The sequence below is a fragment of the Talpa occidentalis genome, unplaced genomic scaffold, assembly GCF_014898055.3.
Source record: "Talpa occidentalis isolate TD23 unplaced genomic scaffold, MPIMG_talOcc4v2.1 talOcc4.3, whole genome shotgun sequence".
NCBI lineage: Eukaryota > Metazoa > Chordata > Mammalia > Eulipotyphla > Talpidae > Talpa > Talpa occidentalis.
In genome coordinates this window covers 99,811,040-99,833,806 of record NW_023603184.1, presented here as the reverse complement: position 1 = coordinate 99,833,806, position 22,767 = coordinate 99,811,040, and the positions used below count along the sequence as shown (strand labels likewise).

Below are 22,767 nucleotides of genomic sequence, written 5' to 3'. Positions count from 1 at the left end.
GATTTATCCAGCAAAAATATCTGGTTCTGAAGTTTATAATAAGCTTTTGTTTTGATAAAAGAACAAAAACACGTATTTTAGCATGTGTGCTTTTTTTAATACACGATGAAGTGCTTTTTTTTAAAAAGAGGAGTCTAGTGAATCCACATTTAGCTGAGAGTATAAGAAGAAAATTTACTATGGAAATGAATTTTGATGAATTTCTTTCATCAAGAGTAATTAAGAAAAAATACTCCATGTGCCTAGTGCATTCACTATTAGTCATATATGCTATTAAAATTAAATTACATAAAATTAAACTTACAGTTACTCTGTTGCATGTGCACATTTCAAGTGCCCAGTGACCACATGTAGCTAGTGACTGCCATGTTAAACAATACAGATATAGTACATTTCCACGTTCACTAAGAGTTCTACTGGACAGCACTGCTTTATATCCTACCTAGAGAATAGACAGCAATACAATCCATCCAAAATTATTACCTAAATTCAGTTCCTAACAGAAGATAATACTAAGTCATTGGAAATTGTAGAGGGTTAAAAAAACAGAAAATTCTTATGGTATATAACAGTATGGAAATAGAGGGGACACTTGGTATGGGAAGATTTTACTTCTGTTTTGAATTGTGTTGTTGTAATGGTGGTTATTTATTTGTTACTTTAGAAACAAAGAATGTATTTCCCATTAAAAATAACCTGGACCTTTCTCAAAGGCAAGAAAGGTGTGTTTTCTGATGAAAAGTATGAAATGAACACTCTGTGTTTTGAAAGTTGGGGAAGAAAAGAGACTGGCCAACCCTTTCCCAACCTACTTGATTATCTGAGACAAAAAAGAGGGACAGTAGCTGCATGTTTTGTGTTGGGCTAATTCCCCAGTTGGAACACGCATTTCTCTGCTCAGAAGAATTTAGCTTCATGGACATTTAGGCGATGTCTTGGGAATCCGGAGAGGACATTGGGTCAAGTGTTGCCACTCATGGATGTGACCTTCTTTGACAGTTTAGATGACTTGTGGCAGAAGTGGAGGGTAACGTCCCTGAGGTTCTGGACACTCAAGTGGACGCTCAAGAGGGACTATATGTGGCAGCAAGGAACAGTGGCCACAAGGTAATAGCAGATCTTAAGATATATAGAAGTGAAAGTAGATAGATCCCTTTGTTGGATGAAAATCACCACAATTTTTGGATGAGCAAAGGGGTTGGGGGAGCACCAAGAAAATATTATAGGATTTCCTTCTAACCTGGAATGTTGGGATTTAAGAAAGTCTAATTTAACTTGGGGAAAAGAAAATAGACTAGATTTACTTGTACTCTCAGTAGAGTGGAACAGTTCATACTCATTTTATGAAGACATGGGCAGTTGTAGTCTAACAACTCACCCCTGAGCTATTTGTACAAATATGCCACACTTAGAAATACTCCAATTCATAAGAGACTCCCCCTTAACTTAGCAGATGGGACATACCCACCTACCCAAAACACTTAACTTATGGATTAAAACACTACACTTTATTTAAAAGCATTTTTAAGTGAATAATGAAGGTTTTCAAGATATATTTAAATATTAGTAAGTTATCTATTTTTTTAAAGATTTATTTATTTATTTATTTATTTATTTATTTATTTATTTATTTATTTATTTATACAAGCACTGGGTACAGTCAGAAGCACGGGAGGGTCAGAGAATTCACCAGAGCCAGAGCGGGGAGTAGAACAGGCAGACTGACGAAGTACACTGCTGAGGGGAGCAGTGGGCATGGCAGGAGAGGTCTGCGCGCCATGTGGGACCCTCACCCTGGCGGCCAGGGATTGAACCAGCACTGCAGAGGCTGCGGGCAGCTTCACAACCCAGTGTTCAACTGCTGTACCACTGGGGAGGCCCAGTAAGTTATAATTTTTAATAATAATATTCCAGTCCATAATATCTCAACAAATAGCATATTTACAAATATTAACTGTTTTACTTAAGTTCTAAATGAGGTTTCATTTAGGCAGGTTTAACTTATTGCAAATAATTGTTTTCTGTACAGTTATGTACTTAACAGACTTTGTATATGTGTTGAAATTCGTAGTAAAAATGGTCCAATTTTCAAATGAATTAACCCAACTTCAAAATTGTAATGAGGATTTTTTATTGACTTACTTTGGAAAATGCTACTGTTAATTTATAATCCATGATTGTCATAAAATGAGTAAGTAGTAATGATCTGAAATATGTGATTCATTCAATTTACATCCTTTTCTTAGAAATTTAACTCTCTTATAATTATAAAATTATGTTAATTCCTATACATAGATTATTAATGTCACAAATATACCAATATGTCAGAATAGCACTAATATGCATAATGCCTCAGTGCTTTCTCACTCTTCTACTGTTTTCCAATTCTCTGTAACTTTTTAATACCTGTAGATATTACAGATTTCAAGTTTTAATTGTTCAGTTCCCTTGTTTCTCAGAAGAAATGTTTGTCAAAATGTTTTTAAATGGAATGTGCTGAACCTCATTCTACTCTGCCCTGTCCCCAAAGCCTGCTATTTCCATGTGTAAAACCTAGGAACAGTAGCTGCTTTAAAAATAGAGGGGCTATTCTGTAGCAAGAGTTCGATTCCCGGCCAGCCAGGGAACTACCCACATGGTGCAGCAGACCTCTCCTTTCTCACCCGCTGCTCCCCTCAGCAGTGTGTTTCAGTCAGTCTGCCTGTTCTGTTCCCCACTCTGTCTTCGGTGAATCCTCTCACCGCCCCACCCCGCACCCCTGGCCTATACTCCAGTTCTTGTATGCATAAATAAATCTTTTTTTTAAAAAATAGAGGGGCTGTTTATAATGATTAAAGACAAAAGGGCTATAGCAGTTCCCTTAAATTTTAAACTTTTTTCTAAAATTTTACAGAAGTAAGCACTATTGTCTTAGCTATTGCTACATTCACATACAATTTAATTTTGTGTTGCTAATTAGTTGAGAATGACTAATAAGTAAGTTCAAAACTAAAGATATGACATTTAAAAAAAGCTTTCATATTTGAACTGTATAGTGAGCTATGCTGAATCACTGAATGAACAGATTAAATATGCTTGGGGTATCAGAAAAAGAATGAGAAAGAAAAAAGTTCATCTTCAATGAATTTATTCAGAATATTGCAAGCTGAAAATCCAGGGGGAAATACTATTTTACTTTCTTTTTAATATAAAATGTGCATATTCTGGCTGAAATTGATTTTATTTTTAGCTATATATGTTGGGAAAGGGGTACCAGTTGTTTTTTACTTGTTTTCTATGTTCAGAGGCTCTACTACAGATGTGTTTGCACAAGTCAGGCTGTGTCCACCAGGTAATAGTCTATTTTAGGTCAGATATAATCCATATATGTCCTCAGCCGTGCCAGCCAGGGACTCAAATGGAAGGAAATTCCTGAGGAAGTAGTATAGCTATGCTTTGTGCCCCTGGGTTTTTGTTCCCTATAAAGAAATTTTAGATATTTCTCACAAATCCAGGTCTGTAGTTTCTCCTCTGTTGCCAGAAAAAATTATAGAACTTTGTAGTATACCATAACTCAGCCCTTGAGAGCTTTTACCCACCTAAGTAGCTCTTCTTTTTGGCTTGGTTGTGAATGAAACCCATCAAGTATTAGGTGAGCCAGGAAATACTTCCTTCTTTTCCACAGATGATGTGACTTTTACCAAGTCACCCCTATCTCAAGTTGCGTCCCTATCTTTGCCAGGGACACCTTCTTTTCCCTCCTTTCAGTCATTACTTCCTGCCTCCCTCAAAAGATTCCTTATCAAATGAGATGAGCAGTTCCTTTCTGGGGCTTTTGGCATGCCTAAAACCCAATCATAATAATATTATATACTGAAAGAAAGATTTACCTTGGGCCAGTAGTTCAGAAAGTGTAAGTACCATCTAAGTGTCTCAATTTTCAGAACTGTAAGAAAGATAATTTTTTTAGTGAACCAATTCAGAATTTTATTTTCACTTAAATAGACACGAACAATGTTGTAAATAAGAAACTATTGTGATGCTAACCCCTCTTCCCCCGGATTTTTTATTCTTTTTTTTTTAAGATTTATTTATTTATTTGTTTGTTTGTTTGTTTGTTTTGTTTATACATGCACTGGGTACAGTCAGAAGCGCGGGAGGGTAAGAGAATTCACCAGAGCCAGAGCGGGGAGCAGAGCAGGCAGAAGGACCGAAGTACACTGCTGAGGGGAGCAGCGGGCGGCAGGAGAGGTCTGTGCGCCATGTGGGACCTCCTCCAGTGGCCGGGGGGCGGGGAGCAGCCGGGGATCGAACCGGCTCTGCAGAGGCTGCGGGCAGCTTCGTAACCCAGCGCTCAACCGCTGCGCCACCGGGGAGGCCCCCCCGGATTTTTTCAATCCAGGTAGCACTGTTGATATTAATGACCACTTTTCTCCAAAATTCTGATCTCAATTATAGGATATTTATGATGAGATGAGTCTTATACAGGCAATACTCCAGTTAGCTTAATTTGGCAAGATCTTCCTCAAGTATGAGTATAAGTTTGGGCCTTGAGCCAGTAATTAAAGGGATTGTAAATGTAAATAATTACATCATCTGGTGAAGTCTGCTGTTAGGACTAGGACACAGTCACCTTCTCCAAAATATGTTCAGAATATATCTTTCTAGCTGTGTGATCTTGAAAAATTACTTAATCTCTGTATAGTTCTGTTTCTTCATCTATAGAATTAGAAAATTATAACATTAACCTCATAAACTTATTAAACAAGTTAATATACATAAATCACTTAGATTATCTGGAACAATAACAATAGTTTTCAAGTTATAAGGTATCTCTTGGGAAAAAAACTTCTGTTTAAAAATTTGTACAGTCTTGGAATTTTTGGTTTTTACCATAGTAATTTGTGGTAGTAGATTTGCTTTGGCATGGTAAAATGCTAGAAAATAAGGTAAAACATTTGAAAGACTAATTTTAATATTGGACTACAAGCAGTGTAGGACTTATCCCCGAAAGAAAGAAAACAAGCAAAGAAAGTCATACAACTACCCAGATTGACTATATATATAGAGTCACCTTCCAGAGAAAGGGAGAACAAAGCAAAGCAGTCTCACAGAACTAGGAAGAAGGATATCAGAGATTAGGGAAGCCAGTCAGCTATAGTTTGTGGCACAGAAAACAAGAGAACAGGGATCTACACAGAACATTAGCTTCAGAAATCTTCATAGACTTCTGTTTGAATATTTGGTTAAATATTAATCTATGACCTGCATAGGGCCACACTCAGGGGCCAGGCAGACAACCATCTGGCGGAGATAACTACCAGAGAACTATATACTGAAAGATCACTTGAACTTCCACAGAACTAGTAGATATTCAAATTCTGTCCTGAGCTAGAAAGGAGAAAGATCCTTGAACAATTAAATATTCAGTAGAAGCTCCAGAAAGATGAGGACTAAATTACCACTACAGCACAGGTTACTCTACACATGCCCTGCCAGAGTTTTAAAACAAGTCTCAAAAAGATCAAAGAGATCTGCACTAGATTAACAGGTCACAAGATTAAAACCCAACCTTCTTCAAAGAAAGCTAACAAACTTCTTACACACTGTAAAGTAATATTCACAATAGAAGGCATACAATATAAATTTATTGAAACTGTAAGAAAGCAGGAAAGTATGAACCATAACTAGGAGAAAAATCTGTAAATGGACAGAAGTGACAAAGGCAGTAAAATTAATAAACACTTCAAATCAGCTAAAAATGAATGTAATTAAAGATTTAAGGATAATAAAAATAAAGTAAGTAATAGATACATAAAAGCAAAATTAAAAAGCAAGTCAAACTTCTAGAACTGAAAATTAAAGTAACTGAAATAAGAAATTCACTGGATGGACTTTTATTAGATATGGTAGACAAAAGAATAAGTGAACTTGGAAATGGCAATGAAAAGAAAACTAAAATATAGATCGAAAAAGAGATAAAAAATAATAAAGACAAACCTCAAATACATTAGGCTTAATGAAAGATGTTAGACACAAAAAAAACATAAGTATGATCCCATTTCTATGAAATGTCAACCATATTTGGGAATTATACTATGATTATGTCAGAGCATATACTTGTTTTAAGGAAATGTATATTTCTGTATTTATGAAAAGTCAAACAATATGTCCACCATATTAACAGAATAAAGGAAAAAATCATGTGTTTTGTATCACATGCAGAAAAGGTACTTGATAAAATGTAATATTCATTTATGATAAAACAAAACAAAGCATGATAAAACTATAACAAACTCTTGGTAAACCAATATAAACGGAAGCTTCTTTCTCAATCTGAGAAACCATATTTATGCAAACTCTAAAATCAACATGATATTTAATGGTGAAATACAGAATACTTTTCCTCTAGGTTCAAAAACAAAACAAAGGGCCTCACTGGTGGGAAATGGGTTAAGTCTTAGCACTATGAAGCTATCTTAGCACTATGAAGCACTGTGAAGCACTATGAAGTCATTGCAGCACAAGTTTGATCCCCAGTCATGGAGCTAAGCCACATGGTGCAGCAGACCTCTCCTGTCTTGCCCACTGCTCCCCTTAGCAGTATATTTCAGTCATTCTGCCTGTTCTGCTTCCCTCTCTGTCTCTAGTGAATCCTCTCACCTCCCTCCCCCATGCACCTCTGACCTACACCCCAGCTCTTGTTTGCATAAATAAATAAATCTTTTAAAAGTTTTATTTCACTTTACAGCACTGTGAAGCTGTCTGTAGCCTCTACAGCACAAGTTCAATCCCCGACCAGCCAGGGAGGTACCCACATGGCACAGCGGACCTCTCCTGTCTCATCCGCTGCTCCCCTCAGCAGTGTATTTCAGTCTGCCTGTTCTGTCCCCCACTCTGTCTCTGATGAATCCTCTCACCCCCCACACCTCTGGCCTGTGCCCCAGTTCTTGTATACATAAATAAATAAATCTTAAAAAAATAAACCTAAAGGACATATAGATTAAAGAAGTGAGACTGTTTTTATTATAAACAGCATGGTCATGTATATCAAAAATCTTAAAGAATATTATGATAAACTATTAGAACTAATAAGTTAATTTAACATTAAATTTAACAATACTAGCAACAAATAGTTGAAAATTGAAATTAAAAAATATCATTTACAAACACATCAAAAAACTGGAAATTCTTGGGCTATACTTAATAGAAATATCTTCACTAACCATAAACTAAAAACTGTAAAATATTTACAAGAGCAATTAAAGAAGATTAAATAAATGGAGAGGGAGACCATGTTTATGAATTGGAAGATTCAGTGATGTTGAGATGTCAATTATTCCCAAATTAGTAAGCTGATTCTAAAATTTATATGGATACTCAATATAAATATTCAGGTTGTACAGAGGTCTTGCACTATAGGATATAAAGTCTCGCTGTAAAGCTACAATAATTAAGACAGTGTGGTATTGGTGTAAAGCTAAACATGTGATCATTTGGACAGAATAGAAAGTCCATAATTAGACCGACACTTTTGTGGTCAGTTGGTTTTTGAAAAGATTGTATTGTGCACCTTCCCTGTCAGTGACTTCTCACTACTTAAAGAATATTATGATAAACTACTAGAACTAATAAGTTAATTTAACATTAACTGACTAACATTGCTCTGATTCCAACTATGAATGAGATTTGTTGCATTTTGAACTACTTGAAATTGGCATCAAAGCATATAGATCTTTTTTAAATGAAAATTCAAGGGAGTAGTTTTGAATTTAGGTAGGTTGAAAATAATTTAATCAGGAATTAATCTTTTTCCTTGGCTCTGTATTCTTTCAATTAACCTATTCACAACAGATTTTCTTTAAATGATGGCAAATGTAGCTACCAAAGTTCAAGGGCTGTGTTATTTAACAACCCTAATGGCAAATTTCTACTTTTTTCTTCCTGTTAATTATAGCAAAAGTGCCAAGCCTAATTATTACTGTATTTACCTAGAGAATATGCTTATTCCTAAACTGTGGCAAAGGGCATGAAATATGCTGCTTAGCCAAGCAGTACCGGGTATCTGCCTATGGATCTAGGAGATCCACATGAACCATGTTGCCAGAAAGTGAGGAGTATTGATATCTTTGGGTTCTTTCTCAAGATACAGATTTCTACTACAGTCCAACATACTGAATTTTACTCCAGTGTTGATTCTACCAAGATGCTATAATTCAGCCCTCGGGATAATGCACAGGGATACACTCACTGGGGCCAGGCAAAGACAAGAGACTTATCCCATCCTATATTGCCAGAATTTGTTGAAGATGTCTTATGGCCCTTCTTCTGAACAGTCAAGATGGTGGGCCCAGTCCTTATGGAGTGGGGTTGCCAATGGCAGCACCCATCAGATAAGATATTGTCAGGATTGTGGGTACTATGAAGCAGAGTAGTAATATCTTTTACTCCCTTTTCCAAAGAAATAAATTTTCAAAACTAAGCAAAGCATAAATGGATTTGATAGCGGGAAGACAGATCCTAGTCATGTTTATTTTTTTTCAATCTCAATAAGAACAGTGACTATTAAGAGAAAAAGAAAAATGGGAAACTGGAAACTATATAGAAAAAGACAGTTTCTTACTCAACATATCATTGACAATGTTGGCAAGCAGTCATTTTCAGCTGTCAAAAATGTAAGTAGAACAGCTCACTTAGGAAAGAGGAAGGCAATATTAGTAAGCCTAGTCTGTCAATCAAGGCTTGCTTGATTATTTGTGGAGAAATGCTGGAAGAAAGGTCTTGAAGTAGAAAAATATATTTGTATTTGTAATTAAATTAAAAAGTAAGACTGAGAATATTCTTCTTTTGTGTTTTTCTTAGGATATTACATCTAAAAAGCTGGAATTATATTTTTGACTTTTAAAGAAAATCTATATTATGTTATGGGAATATAAAGTCTGTCACTAAATGAATTATTTCCCACTGAAGAGAGTTTGTAGTATTTCCAACTTTACTCATATTAAACACAAACATAAGAGGCAAGAAATACTAGGGGAAAAATATGTAGATCATGAAATTTTTAACTCTAGCTTCAGTGAATTTAAAGCCAAATGACTTTTCACTTAATTGCATCATTTCTGGGTTAAGGAAAGTACAAAAATATTTTATACGTTAGAAGAAAATATAGGGAAAAACTCCCTAAAGTAAGGTTTGGTCAGAACAAAAGTGATGTGGAGTTCGATGGGGTCTTGAATTTGAGAGAGTTGTAAGTGCTTCAGCCAATAGAAGATGGTAGATGTGAGGCTGTGTGACTTTCCAAAGAGCCTTTGTTCACCTTGGTGCTTCCGTCTTGATCACTGAAGCACTAGCTCTAAGAGCAACCATGAAACAAACCAGTTACATTGAGACTTCCTTGTTGGCAAAGCCAATGAAAGTCAAAGAGCTTTTTTAGCTCAAAGAGCTTTTCAGCTCTTCCCAGCAGGCCTCTAGTGATAGAAGTGCAGCTATTTTGGGCCCTCCAGGCCACTGAGTGACCCATATTGATGCCATGTGAAACAGAAGAATCGCCCAACCAAACCCAGTCCAATTTGTGACCCACAAAACCAGGATCTATAATAAAACAGTTTTAGCGTTGAGTTACACTATTTTGAGTAGTTTGTTATCAAACTAAAGAACACAGGATAAATCATTTTAGAATAAGTGATATAATTTTTTTCTTTGAAAGCAAGAATTTAACTGGTATTTCTTTTAAAGATTTATTTTATTTATGCATACAAGAACTGGGGCACAGGTCAGAAGTGTGGGGATTGAGAAGATTCACCAGAGACAGAGTGGGGAGCAGAACAGTTGGCTCTACTGAAATATACTGCTGAGAGGGGCAAGAGGAGAGACAGGAGAAGTCTGCTGCTCTGTGTGGGCCAGAGATTGAACTCTTACTGCAGTGGCTGCAGATAGCTTCATAGTGCTGAGACTTAACCCCTTGCACCACCAGGGAGGCCCCTTAACATTATTTCTTAATAATCACCAAGGACAAATAATCTAGCAAAAAATTACAGTAATAAACTGATACTATTTTTTTCTTTGCTTTCAGGGTGTTTGAAGTTCTAAGGGATACCTGCAATCTATAACAATACTTTGAAAAGAAAATGAGGGAGAAAATATTTTAGAATTCTGTAATATAACATACAATGGAATGAAATTTCCATAAATCCAAAAAATTCTCAAATCATCACTAGAAAGTCATCTATATCCTATCTTTTCTATGTTTATGAAAAAGAGACAAATCACAAGTAAACTGATATTACCATCATGTTGAAAAAGTAATTTTCACTATTATCTCTGTGACATAGATGTTGAGAATCCTCAGTTTAGGCAAAAGAGATACGAACTTATTTCTTAAAAGCTGAGGAAGAAACAAAAACAAAAAACTGAAATTACAGCTATACTTCTAAATTCATAGTTCTGAATGTTGGCAAGAGATCTTTATATCCCTAGAGATCTGTAAGATTTTGGGGTGAAAAGGAAACCTTATGGATAATTAAATTAATCGGCATAACTATCTTAACATTGAACAATTTTTAAAAATATTTTGAAATTCAGTCACTTATTTCTCAGACTATCCATTTGTTTATTTTTCATTAAAATATTATACTGAATCCACTGTAACTTAATTATTTTGTGTTGAGCTTGGCTTCTTAATGTGAAATGTAATACTTTCATAAACAAATATCTGAAATGCTTTAATGTTCTGCAGTGAAAGCATAGCAAGTTAACTAAACATATAAAAGTATAGAACAATAATCAAAAGATATTACTGGTATTTTTCATTAATCAGAAAATTGAAAACAACAGAGCACACTGAATTCACTTATGCTTTGGGTATGTGTTACACTGTGGATCAAAATAATTCCACTATCAGCAAACTGCCTTACATATAAATGTAGCTTTTCGTTGATTAAAAGTAACAGTTCCATGCACTAAAGTCCTTACTAAAAAGTGACCAATATGCTAATACTGTAATTATCACCTCTAAAACAATAGTAAATTTTACTGATAGAAAGGTGGTTAACAAAGTTAATACTAATCACATTTTACAATGAGATTGAATCTATTCAGAATGGACATGACTAATATTTCTTAATAATTGATAAGACATTTCATAGATCTTTCAGAGACCAGGCAAACAGAAGAAAGATGTGGAGATTGGGTTCACAGAATTTTTTTTTTAAGATTTTATTTATTTATTTTTACAAGAACCGGGGTATAGGCCAGATGTGCAGGAGGGTGAGAGGACTCACCAGAGACAGAGTGGGGAACAGAACAGGCAGACTGATGAAACACACTGCTGAAGGGAGCAGTGGGCAAGGCAGGAGAGGTCTGCTGCGCCATGTGGGACCCTCGCTGGTGAAATGTTGATAACTTAAGTTGCACACCAAGCCTGACTCTAAGAAACAATCTTCTAAAACCATGTTGGTGATGAGTATCTACCAAATAGTACCATATTTTCTTTATACTCCTTCCAAAGCTAGTCAGCTGATCATACTCAATCCCATAGTAAATTATGGAGGGAGTGGAAGGCTTGTGATGACTGATTTTCTGGGTAAATCTAAGTGTCTTTTTTAGAACTTAACAATAATGCACAATCTTACTAATAAGGTCATTCCTCTTTTTTTCTGAAAATCTTAGATTTTTCTCTTAAGGTCTCCGAATGATTCTATGAGACTCATCCACATTATTAAAGATATTATTTATTTAAAGACAACTAATTGTAGATGTTAACCATATCTACAAAAAAACTTCATAGCAACACCTAGATTAGTGTTTGATTAAATAACTTGGTACTATAGTCAGGTGATACCTAAAACCTACCATTTTACTCACCAGTCTCACTTCTAAGAGTTTATCTTAAGTATACTTGAACTTGTAAAATGTTATGTATACATCCAAACACACACAAAACATATATGAAAAAAATCATTGCAGCATTTTTGATAATAGCAAAAAACTAGAAATAACCTAAATTGTACAGAAAAAGAAGGCTGATTAAGTATTATATTTACAAAGATAAAATATCCAAAATATTAACTTAAGTTAAAAAAAAACTGTCATTTTTTTGTGTAAAAATATCTTTAAAAAGAATTCATACATGTATGCACTATAATATCTGGAACAATGCATAAGAAATTGCACTGTAAGATAAAGTTTAAAGAGGGACTTACCTTTTCAAGTATAGTCTTTTGCACCTCAAATTAGATAGTTAATTATATTAAATATTATAAATATATTAAAATATTTGATAATTATTTTAAATCCCTAGATGATTAAAAAGAAGACAGATGTACAATCCCAGAATGAAAAAAGTTATAAAGACCAAAAGTCCCAAATGTCAGTGAGGATATGAGGTAGCCATAATTCTTCTGTTCTCATGGTGGAACTGTAAATCACTTTGAAAAAAGTTCTGACAATTTATTATAAAACTAAACTTGTATCCACCCAAGAGTATAATGTCACTCCTAGATATTTACTTAAGAGAAATGCAAATACATGTTCACACACAAAGATAATCAAAGAATATTCATAACCACATCTTTCTAAATAGCCAAAAAACTAGGAAGAGACTAGATGTTCATCAGCAAAAGAGTGGATAAATCTGTGGTATATTAATACTATGGACTACTTGGTAAGAAAATGGAAGAAACTATTTGCTTATAAATTGAATGTTTGTGTCCTCTGCAAGTTCATATGTTGAAATTTATTACCCTTCCTTGGCCCAACATGATAGTATCTGGACATGGGGCCTTTGGGAGGTGATGAGATTATTTTTTGGTTTTTTTTTTTTTTTTTTGCTTCTGAACCATTTTAATATTATGTTTCACAATAAAAATATAGCAAATCACATTATACTTTATATATTCTTACAACTTTAAATGGCTGTGTGGATGGATGAATTAAAGACTGTTCTCTTATCTACATTATACAAAACATGTTATTTTAAGGAATTATCATAAAGAGATTTTTCCCCCAAATGATGTTACTCAGTGAATAAGTATATTCCTTTGGTTTTGGGAAGATGGGAAATTTGTAAACAAAAGAATATTATGTGCAGACATTAATTTTAGTGTTACATTTTTTTTTGTACACATAAAAATATCTTGATGGGCTTATGAACTACAGGTAAGGTAAATTCCTCAGCAAGCATTTTTATATTTCTCTTTTAATATACATTTTTTTCCTTTAACACATATTTTACCCAAACTTTTTAAACTTGTCTCACTGCCATTGTGTGTTTTGTCATATATTTATCTTATTATTTCCAGATGAATACCAGAATGCCAACCATCTTCAGATAGGTATAGTAATGACTTTATTAAAATGAGCTTCACAATCTGTGCCTGACATACTTCCCCTACTTATTTCAAAAAGGTACAAATCCGATTGACTTGAATTTCCCATCTTTTTTTTTCTTGCATAGCTTTTGCTCAAGTTGAAATAGACAATTGGCAGCTTGAATAATCTGCTGATTATTTAACCCAACCTTTAATATACTAAGTTAATTTCCTTTGGAAAAATAAATTAGTCAACAAAATTACACTGTAGTAAAAATATACCATTTAAATATTTAAAAATTATTTCACTTAAATCAGTGGCTTGAACTCAGATTCTTAAGATTAGTATTTAACCATAGGTTTTATTATATCATTTAAGGCAAAATGATTCTTTTAGTCTAAATGATACCAAAAGAAATTATATTATCCTGATGACATTTGACACTTCTGTTATGCAGTGTTTACTGATTTGCGTGCATTTCCAACAAATCAAATAGAATTAGGGCTCACTTTCACTCATAGCAGGAATTTAGAAAACCTAAATAAGAGACCAGGAAAAAGACTAATTATAATAAAATCAAAATCAACATCAACAAGCAACTGTAAACCAGAAACACAATAAAGGGAGGTGTAGGGGAGGAGGGAATAGGGTCAAAATAAGGGGGGTGGGAATTGTATGGGGAATATAACCAAGATGAAAATGCATACATTGTGCACAAATGAAAAATGATGTAAAAATATATATAAAATAAAAATAAAATAAAAAATGAAAAAAAAGCAGAAATGGCAAAAAAAACCTGACATAGCTTTGACAAAGATAAAATGATATACAAACAAAGAGCATTTTACACATTAATGTAATAGTAACGCCTTGTCAAAAATAAGTCATTGGATGAATTAGACTGGTTGTCTAAGTTGATTAGTTGTCAATAATTAGAGGAATTTACAAGGGTTTGACTCATGACACTAAAAATGTGGCCACAGAGAAAGGATATAAACAATTTAATGTGATAAAGTCTTTTACATTATGATTTAAGTTTTCAAGAGAATCATATAAGAAATGGTATATAGTCATGATTCTGTAATGGCATGCTGCCATTCTAAGTGTGAGCAGCTAGTGTTTAGGAGACTACTGTGTGAATGCCCAAATCCAGGCTAATGTAGATGATGAGATTGTAAAGGTAGAACCCTCATAAATGGAATTAGCACCCTTATAAAGAGACTTCAGAGAGCTCCTTCTCCCCTTCCACCCTGTGGAAGACATATAGCAAGAAGGTAATCACACATTAATCAGGAAGAGAGTGCTCACTAAATATCAAATCTGCCAGTACTTTGATCTTAGACTTCTCAGCTTCTAGAATTATGAGAAATAAATTTCTAACCCACCCAGTTTGGTATTTTTGTTGTAGTGCTCAAATGGAGTGGATGCTGCTCAAAAAAAAAGAAAAAAAAATCCTTACCCAATGTATGGATAAATTTTTCAAACAATATGCTAAATGAAAAGTTTTAAACAAGAGAATACATATATTTTTCCACTTATATAAAGTTCTCAAACAGGCAAAATTAATCCCTGGTGGAAAAGATTACAACAGTGCTTGCCTTTGAAGGATTAGGGTAACTAGTACCTGAGAAAAGAATGAACTTTCAAATGCTAGTTTGCAATATTCTCTATCTTGATTAGGGCATAGGTTACATAGGAAAATATATTAATATCTGGGTACTTTGCTGTATATAAATTTTACTTTTAAATATAACACAAATAGTTCATGATATGCATGTGTTAATATAGAATAAATATAATAAATAATAAACACCTACCTACCTATGAAGGCAGCAGATTTGTTTTTAATGTAAATATACACTATTAACTAGAGTTCAGTGAAATGGGCACTGTGAAACATGATTGATGGGCATGTTGATATGTAAATAACGTTCATTATTCATGAATTAAATAGAGTTGATTTTTAATTGACAACATTATAAAGTTATATATATGTTAGAATGTCAAACAAGCTTTAAAAATTATACAATATCAATTTCATGGAAAAGTTTTTATAAAATGCTTTTAAAATAGATATTTAAAAAAATAAGTCAAACTGTATACAATTTTGTGTTTATATTTAGACTGTAGTCTGGAAAGATAGACACTAAAATTTTACAAGTATCTGCAGTAGAATGTCATACACTATTATTATTCCTTTTTCTGCATTTCAGTAATTTTCCAAGTTTTCTACTTGATATAAATTAATTTTGAATAGAGAAAGAGAATAACTGCTATTCTTGAAAGGATGTAACCAAAATATTTGAGGTAGTCAGCTAATTTAAACAAGGTTCACTGAGGATAGTAATAAATAGTTATTTATTTAATGATTCTGTATGTCAAACATGTGGATTGGGCTAAGGTAGGTGGCTCTTCTGCTCTTAGTTGGATTATCTCAGATGACCATGAGGTATCAGATTGACTGTGAGTGACCGGTTTTGTCTGGAGTATCCTGACATTCTTCCATGCTGTTTCTTATCCTCTAGTAGGCTCGTCTAGACTTGTTCACATAGCCACTTGACAAATTTCCACCTGAGCTAATGGAAGTGTCAAGATTTGTGGAGGACCTGGTGAAACCTGGCATACATTGCTTCTATAGCATCCCATTGTCCAAAACACATCACCAGAGCAGCCCAGATGCCAGAAATAGAAGAGACTGTACTTGTTAAGAAAAGAGTTGAAGAGTCAAATCACAAAGGGGTTTAGACACAAAAAGGGGAATAATTTGTAACCATTTTTGCAATCTCTTACCCTGAATATTTGTTCTTTATAAATAAATAATATACTAAATGTGAAGGATATAAATAATGTGTGGGCATTTCTGTCCAATGTAAAAATAAAATCAACAACTAAATATATAATTAATTACAAAGGTTAATAATTAAAATTTCTACTCTTAAAATAGCTATTCAACAAGGTGAGACATCCTCAACTTATACCTTTTTTTGATCTGGGTAATCTTATCCATGAGAGTTTAATAGGCCTGATTTGTTTTAGAAAAAAAGAAACTTAAGAAGCAAATAAAGGAATTCAAACCAAACAAAAACATCAAGCAGAATCCAATTCATTGTCAATCTCAACTATTTGTATTGAATTTCTGCCAGTTTGCTCTTACCTGGTCATGAGAAATTTTAGTCATGAGAAAATTTAGCTGATTTCAGTTTACATGGAAGATACATTCTCTCTCTCTCTCTCTCTCTCTCTCTCTCTCTCTCTCTCTCTCTCACACACACACACACACACACACACACACACACACACACCACACATACACACTCACTCTTATATAAATTCTTCCTCTCCAAAGAGTAACTCAATGCACCTTTTTCAACTGCAGTCAGTTGAAAGTTTACATAGTGTTGGCATAGAAATGCTGTAGAATTTCTATCCAGTGTCTCTTGTTAAGAGGTCTAGAAAAGTATCTTTGTATGTACAGACATACACGTGGTTAAAAATTCAAAATTTTAAAATCTATTGCATACACTGGAGATCAATTCTAATCTTAAGTTTTATACTGATGAAAGTATAAAGGCCTAGGAAATTAAGCAATTTCATAAATCTAATAGTAGTTATTTCTAAATTCAAGGAGAATTTCATGAACTATCTGTAGTAGAGGTAGTAGAATGATACTTAACATGTATCTCATTTTTCTGTGCTGTGGAGTTTGGAAAACTAATAGCTATATTTTCAGCTAGGGTTCTGGATGTGATTTGGGATAGACTAATTGGATGTTCTTGCTACTTCAAAGCCTAGACTGCTACTGCATTTTCCTCTCCAATGCAGGCAAAAATAATGATAGAGGCATTTGCTTTTTCTGTGGAGTATTAGCAAAGGTCCTGCTATTCAAAGACTACTCCAAGATGTTGAAGACAGGTGTGGGTTGCCTGTGGCAGGAGAGACACAATTCTGGAGCCAACAGCAGTAATGACAATCTCCTGACCATGGCAGGTTGCACTATCCTCTTGGTTTTCTGATCTTGAAGGTTCACACACTTCAGAAATAGAAGCGTGGTTCTGAAACTGAGGAATCCCTGATTATGGAAGACTCAGTAGCTCCCTTGGTGTTGATATTATTTTGCTAGGGCTGTCTAACAAACTACCACAGACTGGATGACTTACAACTATAAAAATGTATTCTTTCTCAGCAGGATGCTAACAGTCTGAAATCATGGTGTCAGTAAGTCCATGTTCTCTTTAAAGGCTTCAGGAGCATTCTTTCCTTGCCTCTTCTAGTTTTTGGTAGTTGGCAGCAATTTTTGGCCTTCGTTGGCTTGTAAATGCGTCACTTCAATCTTTACATTTCCTTCTTTCATGGGTTGAATATTTTTTTCTGTTTTCTTTTAAGGACACCAGTCATTTTATTAAGGCCCACCTGAATCCAGTACAACCTTATTTTAACTAGTTTATATCTGTAAGATCTTATTACCAAAGAGGTCACATTCACAGGTTTCAGGTAGACATGAATCATGGAGGACTCCATTCTATCCAATACAGTGCCCCAATTCTGCAGTATAGTTTATGGGAATCTTATCTAAAAGTTAGCATACTTAGTACCTTTCTGGCTTCCTCAGAAATCTGAATGTCTTTTAATATACTATAATATATACCTTACTATTTAACTAGCTAGAATGAATTATATTCTTTGCAAATGAATTCTGACAATATATTTTAATACATTTTTTAAGTATTAAACTTAAGGTTTTGCTTTTTATCACAAGTATGTGATTTAAAAAATGCTTCTTTGAAACCTCAATTTTTCATAATCAGTACTTTTGAGATCAAGAATTTTATTTTTAATAGCTTCTTCTGCGTCTGTCAATAAAGTTCTAATGAGATACAGAGGAGGGGAAAAGGTCCACTATTTATTGAGAGACTATTATATGCCAGATACTTTATAAACTGGGCAAGTACAATTTGTTATCTAAATTTAACAGAAAACTGAGACCTAGGAAAGAAATAACATTTACAAATTTTGTGGTTTTATAAGTGAAAGTCTAAACAATAATGTTCTTTCTATAGCTCTATTGTTCAATGAAGTAATTTATTGGAGAAAGAGAGTAGTTGAAGGATTTTTGTATCTCTGATAACTTAACATGGTAAAAAATGATGTAATTATCCAGCAATAGAATCAATCTAAAAGAAGAATTTCTAAATCTAAGGGAGTATTGTCCTCTTCAGATAAGTCACATTTAGATCTATGTCATGATTTCAAGTATTGTCCACAGTATTTTGCATCTTTTCTGTTGGGATTTCTATTAGAATTGGAAATCCTTTAAAATATCCTCAGTGGTGAGTTTTCTTTACTTTGAGGTTGCTATTTTTTCCTTTTAGAGTGGCTCTGATTTTAGAGACTAGGCAAAAGTTGTTCAAAGCTAAGTGTAGTAGTGAGTAAAATGGATGACCGAGCAATGGTTCATGCTGCACACAATCCCACAAATGTTTTAGAGTTTCTGCATAATAAGCCTCCCTGACTGTTTGACCTTGTAGATTAATTCAGCACGGACAATACCATTTATGTTGAAGAAACAAATTAACATTGTCTTCATTTGTGATTCATCAGGCATACTTTCGTAGACCTTTGGTTTGTTGGAATTTTCTATTTAAGATTTTGGCATTTTATTTTCAGGCCATTCTGAAAATATCAAGTCTTTCCCAAGTTCCTATTCTATTACATTGACCAGCTTCTCTTGAAAGGTCAGAATAAATGTCAAGTTTTCTCTGTATCTGTTCATCACTCCAAATGGGTGGCACAGTCTTCAGAGCACCTTTGCTTTTGCTCAAATTTTCTCTTAAAAGTAGCTGTTTATGGTTCTTAAACACAGGAAAAGATGCTCAGCATCCCCTCAAATGAGAGAAACAAAATTAAAGCTACAATCACACTTTTTCCCCTGCAGATGGGCAAAGATAAAGCAGTATAATAGCTGCATTTTACTGCAAATGGAGTCTTCACTGTTAACAGGAGTATAAATTAGTACAAGCCTATGGTAAGTAATCTGTCAGTATCTATAAGCTGAAAATGTACATACCCTTTGATCCAGCAGTCCTACTTTTAGGAATTTTCACATGGATGAATTTGGACACATGCAATATCATAGTGTGCGTATCTACTGCAACTTCGTAACAAACAGTAAAGGAGTTAATCACTTGAAATCTGATTAAATAAATTATGGCATATTCATGTAATGGAATAAAACTTAGTTCTTTTAACAAATATATATTGTGTAATATTGGTTTATGATGTTATCTAAGTTTCAGGTGTTCATCATTATACTTTGACATCGGTCTAGTCTACATTCTCATCTTCCTCAAAAGTCTAGTTTCCATCCATCACCATACAGTTGCACCCCCTTTACCCTTTTTATCCATCTCCAATGCTTTCCCCTCTGGTAACCACACTGTTCTCTAAATCTAAGATTTCATTTTGGTTTGTTATAGTTGTTCATTTGACATAGTATTTTTATCTTTTACATATGAGTTAAATCATATGGTATTTGTCTGTGTCATTTCATTTAGTGTAATACCTTCTAGGTCCATCCATGTTGTTGCAAATGGTGAGATTTCTTTTTTTTTTAATAACTGAGTATTATTTCATTGTGTATGTATGTATACCACATCTTCTCTGCAGATTCATCAATGGGCACTAACAGTTTCCATATATGGACTATTATGAGTACTGTTGCAATGAACATAAGGGTGTACATATTTTCAAATTAGTGTTTTCTCATTCTTTGGATGAATGCTCAGAAGTGGAATAGCTAAGTCATATGGTATTTCTATTCTTAATTTTTGGAGGCATCTCCATACAGTTTTCCATGGTGACTGAAACCAGTTTACATGCCTAACAATCGGGTATGGAGAATTCCCTTTTTTACACATCCTTGCCAGCACCTGTTGTTTCCAGTCTCTTTTATTATAGCTATTCAAACAGGTGTGAGATGATATCTTTTATTATAATTTTGTGCACTTCCCTAATAATAAGTGGTGATGAGCATCTTTTAATGTGTCCATTGGCCACCTGTATGGTTTCTTCAAAGAAGTGTCTACTCAGATCCTTTGCCCACTTTTAATCAGTTTATTTTTTGCTATTGTTGTTGAGTTATATGAATTCTTTTTGTATTTTAGGTCTTAACTCACCAAAACAACAGATAACTTATTGAATGGAAGAAGATATCTTCCAATGATACACTAGAGAAGGAGTTAATTTTTCTTAAAAGGAGTAATTATGATATGCTGTATGTCTTGCTTTGGGGAGTGATTAAATTCATGTATTCAGTCTTAAATGTATCAAATTGAATTTGTGCATTAGTGAATAACAATTATTCTTTAGTAAAAAAAGTAATATGGCCGCTTGAAGTTAGATTAAAAAAAACATAGGATTCCATGAAACCTTTTCTGAGGCATTTATTAAGTGAAAAACATCAGGCTATAGACCAGTATGTTTATTGCTGTTAGTATAGAAAACAGTATATGAACAAAATTGCCTATGCATAGAGTATCTGTTAAAGGAGTAAGAACAAGGTAGTAGTTCCTTCTAGGAAGGATAACCAAGTGGGTACAAGAGGAAGATGGAGTTTTCACTTTATACCCTTTCTACCTTTTAATTTTTCTAAGTAGTACATGTAATATATATTCAAAAGGAAAATTTTTTTTTACTCTTAACTTACCATCAGCCACTATTTTCATGGCTGATTTCTTAGTTGAAAGAACAAATCTCTAATTCTGTCAACAGATACCTGAACCCTTTAGATTATTGTGTTGCTGCTTTCTGCTTTGCAATAAACATTCTTGCTATTTTTTAAAATTTTTTTGCCAATAAAAATATTGACATGATATTTACATATCCTCTTCCTTTAGTGTGGTAAGTATCTCACTTGCTGAATTCAATCTATACAATATCTCTGGAAAATGCATAAAAGGGCCACTTATTTTCATGAGGGAGGAAAAATAATAATGCTCTTTCCTTGTGAGCACAGCTGATAAAGGAGTGACCAGCTTGCTTTAACAGCTCAGTCAGAGGAAGGCAAAATAGTAATAAGCTCACTACAATTCTCAATATCTAAATAATGCATGCATTAAGTGACTTAAAAACAAAAATAGTAATTTTTTATGTTTTATAGAATTAAAAAAATTAATAAAGTGAAAAACAAGTCTTGGATTACCTATTAAAACATATTTCCTTTATTCTGTTTTTATATTTATTAATAACTACTTTTATTGAGCATATTTTCAGGTACTTATTTATTATCTATATATCCTCCTTAGAGACTAGTTTGCTCAAACACTTTGGTTACTTTTGTATTGTGTTCTTTGTCTTAATTATTGAGTTTTTAGTTCTTTGTATATTCAGGATACAAATCTACTATTGAATATAAGTTTGCAAATATTGACCTTTTTCCTTCCTGTCCCTTTCCTCTGTTCAAGATATCTAAGCAAGGACATGGTGGGTCTTTCAGTGTGAAATTCCAGATTTCCTTGGGTCTTCTGTTAGGAGCCATGATCAACCATGCTGATAATACAGGAGCCAAGAATCTGTACACCATCTTTTTGAAGGCGATAAGGAAACTATTGAACAGACTTGTTGCTGCTGGCGTGGGTAACAGTCAAGAAAGGCACAGTCAAGAAAGGCAAACCAGAGCTTAGGAAGAAGGTATGTACCAGCAGGTACTTCGACAATGAAATCATATAAAAAAGTAAACATAGTGTATTTCTTTATTTTGATATCACAGGAGGCGTAGAAAACAAAGGTGAGATGAAAGGTTTTGCCATCATTGGACCAGTTGCAAAAGAATGTGCAGATTTAAGGCCCAGGATTGCTTCTGATGGTGGCAGCATTGCATGATTCTTGCAAGTATTTGTAAAAAAGAACTTACTGAAAAAATTATTTGCTCCCCACCCAATAGACTGCAAATATTTTTTTCTTTTTGAATTTTCTTTTGAAACATATTTCAGTGTTCTTTAATATCACTTGAACTTTTCTGTTCTGTTGAATTGTATATGTGTACTATTCTCCATTGTATATATACCACACTTCAACTAATTGATTTGAAGATTATTCAATATTTGACTGAATAACTGCTCCGTTTAGTTAACAAACCATAATATACTGTCAAATACTTTTTACTTAATTTTTACTTAATTTGGAGAACAAACTAAAAAATTATTTACTTTGATCATTCAACCTAGCAGTTGCTTAGCATTTTTTTTAAAGATTTATTTATTTATGCATACAAGAGCTAGGGTACAGGCCAGAGGTGTGGGGAGTGGTGAGAGGATTCACAAGAGACAGAGTGGGGAACAGAAGAGGCAGATTGACCAAGGTACACTGCTGAAGGGAGCAGCAGGTGAGTTAGGAGAGGTCTGCTATGCCATGTGGGTTGCTCCCTGGCTGGCTGGGAATCGAACTCGTGCTGCAGTGGCTGTGGATAGCTTCATAGGTTGCGTC

At 33.9% G+C, this 22,767-nt stretch overlaps 1 pseudogene; it reads left to right on the top strand.

Annotated features, from left to right (window-relative positions):
• The window catches only part of LOC119255896 (60S ribosomal protein L23-like), a 107,095-nt pseudogene extending 84,931 nt beyond the window's left edge, over positions 1–22,164 (top strand).
• Positions 22,165–22,767: the final 603 nt, after the last annotated feature.